This window comes from Camelus ferus, chromosome 3, assembly GCF_009834535.1.
Source record: "Camelus ferus isolate YT-003-E chromosome 3, BCGSAC_Cfer_1.0, whole genome shotgun sequence".
NCBI lineage: Eukaryota > Metazoa > Chordata > Mammalia > Artiodactyla > Camelidae > Camelus > Camelus ferus.
In genome coordinates this window covers 20,489,597-20,502,224 of record NC_045698.1, presented here as the reverse complement: position 1 = coordinate 20,502,224, position 12,628 = coordinate 20,489,597, and the positions used below count along the sequence as shown (strand labels likewise).

Sequence of the window (12,628 nt, the reverse complement as noted above, 5' to 3'; positions counted from 1 at the left end):
CAATTCCAACAACAACGTAAATTCCTCTTTACCATGTAATGTAACATTTCCATCTGTTCTGGGAACTGGGACAGGTACATCTTTGGGTGGGGCATTAGTTTATCTTGGACACTGATAAATTTAGCTCAGTGGGATTATCTTGGAATATCATCTATATTAATGCTTAGCCTCTAATTTTACTTTTACATAATGTTCCAAATACAAGTGAGATTAAAGCTCTGTGGCTTATGTGACCTTCCATTTTGTAGGGAGAGGGCAGGACTCCTGAGATCCGAGCTGTAACCGCTAAATTCTCCCTGCTTTCAGATGAGGATCTGTGCTTGTCCCTTGATTGGGGGGAGCTTTTTGCTATAACTAATTCCACCTGGTTTAAGCTGTGCAACGCTACCACCAAAACCTATAGCTCACTGCACTAAAGACTTCATTGCTAGTGACTGTTCGATTCCGGTATTTTAGCTTTTGCCATTCATTGGGGCTCTGGTATTTGTCCACAAACAGGAATTAAAGAAAATGCTAGATCCACTAAATAAAGTACAGGTCAAATGGTACAATTGTGCTGCTTCAAGGTCAACAGGCTATCATTTCCTTTGCCAAACATTACCGTCTCTCTACACTGAATCTGCCCTCCTGGATGCTCTGTTACTCAGGCTCCTGATATGCAGCTTCAGGTTTCTCTACTTGTTTGAGGCCTCTCCTAAAACTCCAAGTCCCACCTTGTGCTTTCATTTTGAGGTAGCAGAAGTATGAGAAACGACCTCTCATAGTTCACTCTGTCTCCTTCAGTTTCTCCAGGTCAGAAAGGACAGTCATCTTTCTCGTTTTTCTTCTTGCTGTATCCTCCTTCCACCTTATGGCAACAAACATATTGAAGGGTTATTGGAAATATTATGTAAGGGGCATTGAAAAATTCTGCAGTATGTATGAAACTCTATGATCTCAGTTTCTCTATGGTATAATTTTTACTGGGGGGGGTCAATGTACAATTTTTAACTAAGGATAGCAAAAGATGAAATATTTCTTTAATAACCCAAAATATTCACCCTTGCAATATGAATGTCAAATAGCTTTTTCTGCCATTTCAAAGCAATTCAATCTTTACTCACTCACCACTATTCTACTAATATTTAAATAATTCAAGACATGTATACTTTCCTGAAGAAGCAACGATTTCCTGAGTTACTATACCACAACATGTTGCTCATTATCATTTAGTAACTGCAATTTCCTGCAAGTATACTTATAAAATTGTACTTAAAAAAATGGAAATCATATGCCTCTTCCTTCTTTAAAAAGGATTCAAAATTTTATTACAAGATGTATACCATAAAAGCATTGTTTAAAAACAAAGGTTCTATGTATTGGTACAATATTTATGCCTCTTAAATTTGGAATGAAATGACTTGCTTTATAGCAGTCATGACATTTTCCATTAGTAAACATTACACTTTCTGCCACCATGATGAGTTTCAATAGCTTAAAGGAATGGCTGACTCATAAGTATCCCCCTTTTTTCATAATATCTTAGAAAAATAAGAGTAATCCATTTGCAGCAACATGGATGGATCTGGAGACCATCATTCTAAGTGAAGTAAGCCAGAAAGAGAAAGAAAAATACCATATATTGTCACTCATATGTGGAGTCTGAAAAAAAAAAGGACACTCCGAACTCATCTACAAAACAGAAATAGACTCGTAGACATAGTACACATCTCATATTTACCAGGGAAAGGAGGTGGGAAGGGATAAATTTGGGAGTTTGAGATTTACAAATGTTAGCCAGTATATATAAAAACAGATTTAAAAAAAAGTTGCTTCAGTATAGCACAGGGAACTATGTTCACTATCTTGTAATAATCTTTAATGAAAAAGAATATGAAAAGGAATATATGCATGTATATGCATGACTGGGACATTGTGCTGTACACCAGAAACTGACACATTGTAATTGTACTTCAAGTAAAAAAAGAAGTAGGCCTTGAGATGGAGGTACCACTCTAAAGCAAAACCATGTGATAATATCTTTTACCTACAATAGCAATTGAGCATTCACTATTTTAAGCTAAAGCTTTAATTTTTACTGTATATTTATGTCTCAATCTTTAGAAGTATAAACTTTTTGTTTATGAAATTATAAACCAAAGTTTATAATTACTTATGTTTTTCGTTTTTTTAATTTAAATGTGAAACTAGGATCTTATAAATTATAGTTTTCTAGACATTTTTCTTATTATATCTATTGGTGAGTAATTTTAAATACCTAAGGCTTTTTATTTTAAAATGATATATTGACTTAGGAATGCCTGGGTTACATTTGAGACAAATAGACAAATTTTGGCCAGATAAATAAAGATCAAAAAAGAGAATATACAAATGAACTGTAATAGGAATAAGATATAAATAAAAATACAAAAGTATTAAATACTAGATGCTAAAATTGAATATTAGTATGCTAATAGTTTTGAAAACTTATTAAGTGGATAAATTCCCTGAATAATTTGACTAAGATGTAATTTAAATGGATATTTAACTGCAGAGAATCCGAATCAGTAACTGCTAATTTTTCTACACAATAATTCAGTAAATTTAAGAATTTTTCTTGGTCTATAGATATTAGAAATGAAATAATAGGCCAAAGTGGAAAATATTTTCCACAAATATAACTCACAAAGACTTACTATTCTGAGAGAATATTCATGATACGTAAGTGAGTGAGTAAATGTGTGTGTGTATGTGTGTAAGAAAAAGACCACTAGCAAAACTTTAAAATGGTAAAAATATATAAATAAAGATTTCCTAGATGAAACATGAATAATGAAAGGACATTAGAGAGAAATGTGAATCCAAACCACAGTGAGCAATCTGGTAAACATTCCAAAGTTGGATAAACCAAATCCTGGCAAAGATACGGAGCAAAGGGCACCTTCAATTAACTACCTACAACTGCTTATCTTATTGAAAATTGGTGCAGCCAGTTTGGAAGATAACTTGGCCGTACTTGACAAAGTGGGCACATGCATATTTTAGGACCCAGCAATCCCACTACTTTATATACCCTTGAGACAATATTGCACATGTGCTTCTGAGACATGAAATCAGAGTTTTCCTAGCAGCCCTGTTCATAATAGTAAAACACTGGAAACCACCCAAATGTCCATCAACAGTGGAAAAAACTGTAGCTTCATGTATCAAATTGGATAAATCTCAAAAGCATAACATTAACTGAAAATAGCAAGCCCCAAAAGAATATACAATAATTTCATTTAAAGAAATTGAAAATGCAATAAAAACTAAATAATTGTGCATGTGTGTGTGTGTGTGTATATATATATATATTAGATGGATAGTAAAACTCTAAAGAAACAGATTTAATGACACATAATTTGGAATAAGTGGTTATTACTCCTGGGTGAATGAAGTTGACAGGGAACAAACAGGGCTTTTAAAGTATTAAGCTGACTTCTGAATATATTGTTTGGTTTACAATGATGATTTAATTGTACATCTAAGTTATATACAGAAGTTGGATGTATATTTCATGATTTACAAAAATAAAAAGAATACAATGCTAATAATACATTATGTGCACAAACACCAGAGACACAGCCCATTAAAAGGGCAGAGAGTTTGGAATTAGAGAAAACCAGAGCTGAACAGTTGTTACACCACTTACTAGGTTTGTGACCTAGATATTTTTAAAAAGGGAGATAATAATATCCATTTCATAGGGCTGCCACAAGAACTAAATGAAATAATGAATGCAGAATGCAGGCAGAATACCTGGCACATAGGTGCTCAAATTGAGACTCAGCAAGAAGGAAATTAACTCTCCTTTACTGACGGCAGTTACAACAGAAGAAAAGTATGTGTTCGCTGCAGCAACTACACTGTGAATTGTCAAACTGTGAGTGAAAAATGCAATGGAGTAACAGCTTCCAATAAATACTGTGAGGAAGCTGAGTTTCGTCCTACTCAGGCATGCATATACATAGGCAGAGGGGAGGAGTGACAGAAGTGGCTCTCTTCAGGAGACTCTTTCACCCTTAGATGATCTGTCACTGTATGCAGAACACACTGGCAGATTTATCCCCACGATTCAGGTTGCTCAGTAATGGTTCAGCTGAAAGCATTTCAGGAGTGCCATGAAGTGGGAACTCATAAATGACGGAGTCTATTATTGGGTGACAAGCTCCAGCCCGGTGACTTTGTTTGTGACTTTGTATAGACTCTGCAGAAATGCTTTCATTGTCATGAGCTTCAGGAAGAAAGGAAAATGCAGTGACAACACTGGTCAGCACATTTAATGGTCTGATACTGTTTAAAAAAAAAACAAACCCTCACATGGACTGAAAGCTAAATGATTTAAAGTAATTGCCATGACACAGAGCAGTTACATTTACTGTTGCAGCTTGTAAGTGTGATGAGATCTAGGTGTGCTTTATAGTTTCCTTAATATTATAAGGAATATTGTTTCCATATTCTGAATGAAGCCACTGAATTTTCACCCTGCTTTTATTTTATATTATGATTAGAATGATGATTAATGGTGGGCTTCTCTATAATTAAATGATTGGTCAGCAGAAAAATATGTGTCAACAGCTTATACGTGTGACTAACACTCCCTGTAAAATTGCTTTAAGGGGAGTGGGGGGAGTAAGTCGGCACTTGGACTTACGTCATTGTGCCTCATGCAATCTACCCTTCAGTGGTCAATCATAATGGGACCTTTTTACTTCAGAAGTTACTCTGTTTACATTTTGAATCATTAATTTTTTAATGTTGGAGAAATAATAATGCTGATGTCTATCCAATTATTAGATTACAGGGAACAACAGAATCTTTAGAAACTACCTATATATACTTTAATTCTGTTCCTGTTAATATTTCAAAGGATTCCTCTTTGATGTTAACTTCAAATGATATAGATGACATCCTTTGTCCCGTTTTCTGTGATATGCAAGCAAAGATCTCCATCATCACTTGAAGTAATTGAGAAATTAATTTTAAATATTATTTCATACTTTTTCAATAAATATATAATTATTTTACTTTTTTTCTATCAAAGTGTTAATTAATCAGTTTAGGTAAAAGCTGGAGTCAAAACCATACGTCCAAATATCTGTAAATTATTAGTGATTTGCCTTGATAACCTAGAAATAATGATCACCTTTGATAGAGGCATTTTATATATATATTAAATCACACTTAAATGATGAGGCATAAATACAAAAGCACAGAAAAAAACTAATTGTGGGGAAATTTAAAGGAATTGGATAAAAAGCATCTCCTAGGACTAACGCTGGATATAGCTCTACTTTTTATTACAATAGCTCTTTCAATTTTGTCACATTCAGATCTAAATAAGATTAAGGAGATTTTGAATTAGGTATCTCAGTAAATTGAAAAACTTCAAAAAAAAAGTAACCCACAGCTCATTAAAAGTGGTGAAAAAGGACAGAAGTTTAATATGGTCCTATAACCAATGAAGAAATTGAATATCATTAAATTTCCTTAAGAAGACCAATGCATTTCTCTGGTGAATTCTTTGAAACTTTACAGTGAAGAAAACAACATGAATCTTATAAAAATTCTGCCAAGATTAGACAAAAGAAGAAATACTTGTTAAACTCAGGTCAATCTCTCACTTATATGGCTATGCCTAAATCTTAAATAAAATATTTTGAATAATATATATAAACAACAATTCATTATGAACACATTGAATTTAGTCCATGAATGAAGAGTCCTTTGAAATTCAAAACTTTGTCAGTATAATTGCATCATGACTGAATCAGGAGAAAACATATGTGATCATAACATTAAACACCAATGAAAGCATAAGGTAAAACTTATTTACCAATCTAAATTAAAAAAAAAAAAAACTAGTAACAGGAGAATTTCCATAACCTGATAAAGCACATTTACAAAATCCAGCAACAATATCACAATAAAACTGAAAAAAATCTTTTAAATTTTCTCTCTGAATAAAGGAAGAAAACAAAGGAGGCTGTTACCACAATCTCTAGTAGACTTATTTTTTAGAACTCATGGAATAAAGCAAAAATGGATAATTATAAAACTATTATTCAGAAATATAATATTGATACAATATTCAGATAAGCTACAGATATGCCATTTGATTTATAAAATGAACTTATTAAGTTTCCTGAATATATGCAAGAGTAATTTGCAAGTATTGACTGAGTATCTGTACACCAGATATGAACCATAAAGAGAGAAAATTATATCACTGACAGTAAAACCAAGAAGCATGAAATATATTCATATTAAACGTACAAGTCCTCTGCACTGAAGACTATAAACTTACTGATATACATTGGAAAAGACCTAAGTAAATGGAGGACGATATCTTATTCCCACGATCAATGATCCAATATTGAATAACATTCAATAACAATAACATTCAATAAATGTTACTCTGCTCAGATTGTTCTAAACGTGCAGCACAATCACAAGCAAAATGACAACTGTGCTCTTTTTGTGGATATCATAAAATATATAGTAAAATATTAAGTATAAGTAATGCAAAAGCAATTAATTAAAAAGAATTAAAGAGTTGGTAGATTATTCTAATGACTATCACATGTTTTGGAAAATAAATTAGGAAGATATGTTTTGAATTAAGGAAGCCAAAAAAAAATCAATGGTACAATGGTACAGAAACACTCACATGTATATGAACCCTTGATATATGACAATAGGGAAAGGATGATCTGTTCAATAAATAGTGTTTTGTCAATTTGTTAAACATGCACACACACACACACATACACATATATATTATATAATAATGTTAGTTAAGATAATACTGTATATATGTATTAAAGTAAACATTCAAGTCACAAACTGAGAAACAGTATTTGCACACATAACTGACAAAAGCTCATTTCCAGAAAAAAATATATAAACTCTTACAAATCAATAAGCAAATAAAGAATCCCATAAGCAGTGGATAAAATGGTTGATGAGGCATTAAATAGAAAGGACATCCAAATGGCCCATTACTGTATGAAAATGTGCCCATTAATCACAAGGGCAATACCAGACAGAGTCACTGTGAAGAAAAATAAATAAATAAACAGGATAACTACACACCCATAAGGTTGCTAAAATAAATAGGGTTGACAATAACTCATATATCACTGATGGAGCTGCAATGTGGTAGGTAAAAATGGAAAACTGGCACTATCTATTGTTGATACCCATGAACCTACAATTCTCCTCAATTGTACCAAACAGAAATGCATACACATGTTCATCAAGAGACAAAACAAGAAAAGCACATGGAAAAAACCCAAATATCTATCAACAATATAATAAAGAAATCAATTGTAATATATTCCTATAACATGAAATTATAAATCAATATAAATGAATGAACTATTGCTACAAGCAATCCCTGATGAATATTAACACAAAATTGGGCTAAAGAAGACATTCACATACTCACATGCACACACATACATACACAACAACTTCCCCGCCATGCGCGCGCGCACACACACACACACACACATACAGATCAAATACAACCAAACAAAACTTTCTAAGCTATCAGAAATAAAGATAATGGTTATTTGGAGGGAGGAGTGGGAGAAATATCTTGAGGTACTATTCTATCACCCGTGTAGGTGTTCTTCACTATGTGGAAATTAATTGAACTGTATACTTACAGTTCAATTCATTTTTTTGTATATAAATTTAAAATATTTTAACATCATGGTATATAGAAGAGGTATATATTGTGAACGAGTACTTTTTTTTTTTAATTTAGAATGATTATACATCCCCTAGAGATAAAGGTAAAGCTAGCCAAGAGGCTTTGCACACATATCAGGAAATGCTATTGGTGCAGATGTATCCAGGAATATCTACTGTTTATCTAATGGAGTGTGTAGGTTTTCACACTGAAAAATCATTACTATCATCCTTAAAATTCAGTTTGAGCTGGAAATTTCCAAAGCAAGCTTTGAAATACAAAGTTGTTATTTTTAAAAGAATTTAATTATATATTTCAAATATGCATAAAAGTACATAAAATGATATAGCACTACTTATCTATAATTATCAGGTATCAATACTTTACAATAGTTGCTACAAGTGTTTTTTGTTTAGAAATAAATATGAAAGGTGCTCAAGGCTCATACGACAAGCTTTTCTTTCTTTAACCAGTGAAAAAGTTACTGTTCTAATTTTGGTATTTATCTTTCCTTTGCTAACTCAACATTCATTTTTACTGTTGTTCATTTTCAAAGTAGCTCTCATTGTTTTTATTGTATGAATACAACAAAATATAATAGTGCATTCCCTTATTAATGGATGGTAAACTTATTTTCACTTTTTTTAGGGCTATATATCACCTATAAACAACTTTAGAAATCACCCAGTACCTAACAATTAAAATGGTAACATAAATGCTGGGAAATGAAGGCAAACTCTTCGGTCTTTTTAAAAATATCAAAGTCAATATAATAATTGATATAAAATTATCACCTGATTTCTAATTATCAGAAATCAGAATGCTGTGATAAGAAAATGTATTCATATACGTTTCAAATTATTGTAAATTATATGTCCATCTAGCATATGGTAATGGAGTCTAAGATATACTCTATAAAGGAATAAACCTATCTACCTTTCTCTTTTATTTCTTGTTTATTTCACATTTATCTGGGAGAATTTGGATCAGTTTACTCTTTAATATCATTCTCAATCTTATATTTTAAGATACCTTCCCAATAAAGTGAAAAGTTTTCATTTCCCACAGAAAGCACGGCTTTGAAAGTGATTAATGTTACTCTCATTAACCTCAGAAAGCAGCGTAGCCAGTTACTTTACTGGGAAAATGGGTATAAGCGGGAATAGCAGAGAACTGCAATTTGGTGCAGGCAAGCTATGCTTGAATCATTGGCAAGTCTGAAGAGACAAAGGGAGGGTCAACTTTCATTAGCTTTTAGGAGGAAATTGGGGAGGGCTGTTTTGAATTAAAGGTCATTGGAGAAGAACAGGGTTGGAGGTTGTAGCAGTTTCTGACTGGTTGCTAGTTAGTACATTGTTACTGGGCAGGGAAGGATCTTCTTTCCCTTTCTTAAAAGCAGGAAATAAAATTCCCAGGTGAAAAAAAAAAAGTCCTCCTTTGTACCAGAGGAAAAGTAACATTCTTATCAACATGGATAAGAACTTGAAACCTTGAGAATGTCATACAAAGAATTCTATACAAAGATATCTTGTTAAAATCACTTATCTTCCTTCTTCCTGCTGGTTATGCAGGCTGCAAAGAGTGGTGAGTGCATGAGAGTGCTCCCTTCAGAACTTCCTGATACCATTTTCAATGAGGTTTTATTTATTTTCACATCTTATATAATTTAGTATAGTATAGAATAGATTAAAATATTAGAATAGAAGAAATGCAAAATAAAGCATCCTTTTTCTTGGTTTTGTTTTCATATTCATCAGGTCTATTTCAGACTGTTTCTAGTCTAGCTTTTATTCAAGACAAAATAAGCTTTAGATAATTCATTGACATACTACATATTTGTTTTCTTCTTAAAAATAGAAGAAAGCATATTTTACTTAAACATTCCACCCATAAAATAAAAAGGATTTTCAACTGAGTCTAAGATTTTTGCTTTAACTTTGTTTTTATTTAAAGACCTGCTATAATTCTGTGAGAGAACTATAAAAGTCTGCTCAGAAACATTATAATGTAAAATGGACAGAGAAGGACAATGAGATATTTAATTTACCACGGCAAAGCCATTGCTGTGAAGAATGGATAATATGTATCAATGGTAATATATGGAGAAATAACACAGGTGAATAGCACAGACAATAAATCTATTTTTACCACAGGACCTGTCTAAGGCATTCCTTTTAGTAATAAATAAAATAATTTTAGGTTACATGGAGCTAGCTTGAAAAATCTCTTGTTTATGGCAACATACATCAGTTATGATTCAAACCATATAGCCCATCCCAAAAACCTGTAACAAAGAGATAAATCCTCAGCTGAATATTTAGATCATTATTCATTACAAAGGGTCACTTTTTGTCTTTATAGAGTCTCATTATTGGAAGCCATGTGTTTGATCTAATCTTCTACTCTATAAAGACAATATTGTAGAGATTAGCAAGTGTCTCCCTACCCATATAGATCTCCTCATTTCTCCAGCTTGAAGTTTTCAGTGTGTTGAAAATTAAGAAAACAAGCAAACGGAAAATGACACATAATCTATTTTTTGGTCCTGTTTCACTCTTCAGTAATAGAAATAGAGCATAGCAAAAAGTTGGAAAAGGGAACTTTTCTGAGCTGTTCTGTTTCACAAGCACGCACGCACACACACGTGCACACACACTTACACACACACTCTAATCTCTGTCTCTTCCTTCTCTCTCTCTCTCTCTCATCAGTATTAAATGATAAGCTGCTCAGGACATTTTGGAGCAGGAAAGGCACTTTGTAGCCACCGCGTACTTACTGACGTATACATTACGCAAAACGAAGAAGGAGCACTTTGACCTCATGCTCCTGGGTGATTCTATATTCAAAGTGCTTTTCCTTAGGTACTTATTTTCATCCTCTTTAGTTACATATTTCTAACATTCATTAAGAGGCCTTTGTAATATTCTGTCATTTGTTACGTGTTTCTTGCCCAAAACAAAGATATGCAGTATTCTTTAACTGCACAAATACTTAAATATACAGCAATGCTATTATTATATTTGCTCTCTTTCAAAGTTAAGCTCCAATATAGGTTCACAAAACTACTCATAATAGTAAGAATTAACTCTGTTCTAATGAATCATAAAATCTACTAGGGAGAAATAGAAAAGTAAACAACTTTTTAAACAAAATTACAACTTTAGGTAGCAAAAGCAATTCAGAAGAAAAAAGCATGTTGGAGGTCATTTCCACTTTTTGACAGTTAATTACTGATATATGTATGTAAGTTAGTACTAATTTTTAAATTAGTACTATTATCCATCTTAGTGAACTTGAAGCTTATCAGTGGAGGTCTGCACAACTGGATCCCCGTATATAACTAATATTCTCAGAGCTTCTTCACAAACACAATGTTCATATGCAAATAAACATTTTAGTGAACTATGACTATTCCTTGTATATTCATATTCCTACAACACATATAGATCCCCAGTTTTATTAAGGTTTTACTGAAAAATTTGGAATAGATTATGGAGGGACTAGGGTTATTGTGTGGTTATGTATAAATCCTATGTATAGCTGGCATTTATTTTCTACCTTCTGCTATGGGCAATGGTAATTTGCTTTGGTAAAAAAAAAATTAAATCAATTAATCTTGAACCTTTGAAAAGAGTTTTTTCTGAACACAAGGGCTGCATATGGCTTAGAATGAATACATGTGCATATAATATATATATATATATATGCATATATTTCCATTTATTAATGAGTTTCCTGCATATTTCATATTGGCATTCTATTTCAATAATATTCTACAAAGCCTTTCGTTAGATGAATTATATACTGAATTTGAATATTACCTGCAATTATGACAGTTTATTTTCACTTTTTAAAATTTCAACTCAATGTTATTAGACATTTATGATTCTCTATTTTTACTTTACAATAGTTATTTGGTGCTCTCATATATAATTTTAAAGTATGTTTTTAGCAGACTATCTTTCAATGAATTAAGTTTATTGCTTTCCATATGAACTCTTGGCTTGAACTGTGAACTCACCAAAAGGGCTTCTCATATTCAACAAACTAAAAACAAATAAAAATCATACATACACAAAAAGTGAGCACAAGAGGCATTATGTCACCAACATATATAATTCCATGCCCTTCTCAAGTAAGGAGCAGTAGACAGAACAGGGATACAGGGGATATAGAAATCTTAATCACTCAATTGACTTTATTTTTTAGTGATACAAAATTTGAATTATTCAAGCTGAAGCTATTAAATATTCATAGTGCTTCATATTATAAAGTTATTGATTAATGTCTTTGGTAAAGAACACTATTATCTTTGATTGCATCAAGGTCATCCCAAGGAACAGGACCAAGGCACAAAGTTTTATATATGGAAATATGAGGAGCTAATACATAATTCATATTTAACAGATAACATAAAGGTTAACCCCTTGGAGAATCTGAAGATAATACTCATGTTCTTCTGACAATTCTTTATACTGGCAATTTGGAAAATGCCAGTGTTTTATTACTACCTATTCTTGTACTATGACATGAATTAATGCATACCTGCCTCACTATTCCTATGGGCAAAAAAAAAGGAATTTGAATTATGTACAAGAGAGAGATTTTATAAAATTAAAGGAGCCAAAATACTTTTCCTCTGTATACTCATTAGAAATACTCTGAAAGCAGTCCTTTTCAGTTTTAGAGAAAGTTGGTCCTTCCTTGTAACATTATACCAGATATCTGTTAAACATCTTATGACCATTGAAAGAATCAAGGTAACTTGAGTCAAATCGCATTTTGGAATTATATACATACTAAGCATAAGTGAAATATTTCAACTTTAACTTGATATAAGCATGTATTCTGAAGTTTTCAAAAAAAATCAGATACTTTAATTCCAGTAACTTTAAAAGGCTTGTCCAA

The 12,628-nt window shown here is 32.1% G+C and overlaps 1 long non-coding RNA gene across 3 annotated transcripts in view; it reads right to left on the bottom strand.

Moving 5' to 3' along the window:
- The window catches only part of LOC116660619, a 187,052-nt gene that overhangs the window by 150,898 nt on the left and 23,526 nt on the right, over positions 1-12,628 (bottom strand). For 2 of the 3 annotated variants that reach the window (XR_004316196.1, XR_004316193.1), the window contains exon 2: positions 714-847. The exons of the other annotated variant lie outside the window; for it this stretch is intronic. This is a non-coding gene — a long non-coding RNA (uncharacterized LOC116660619). The remainder of the gene's footprint in view (positions 1-713; positions 848-12,628) is intronic. 3 annotated transcript variants of the gene reach the window in all.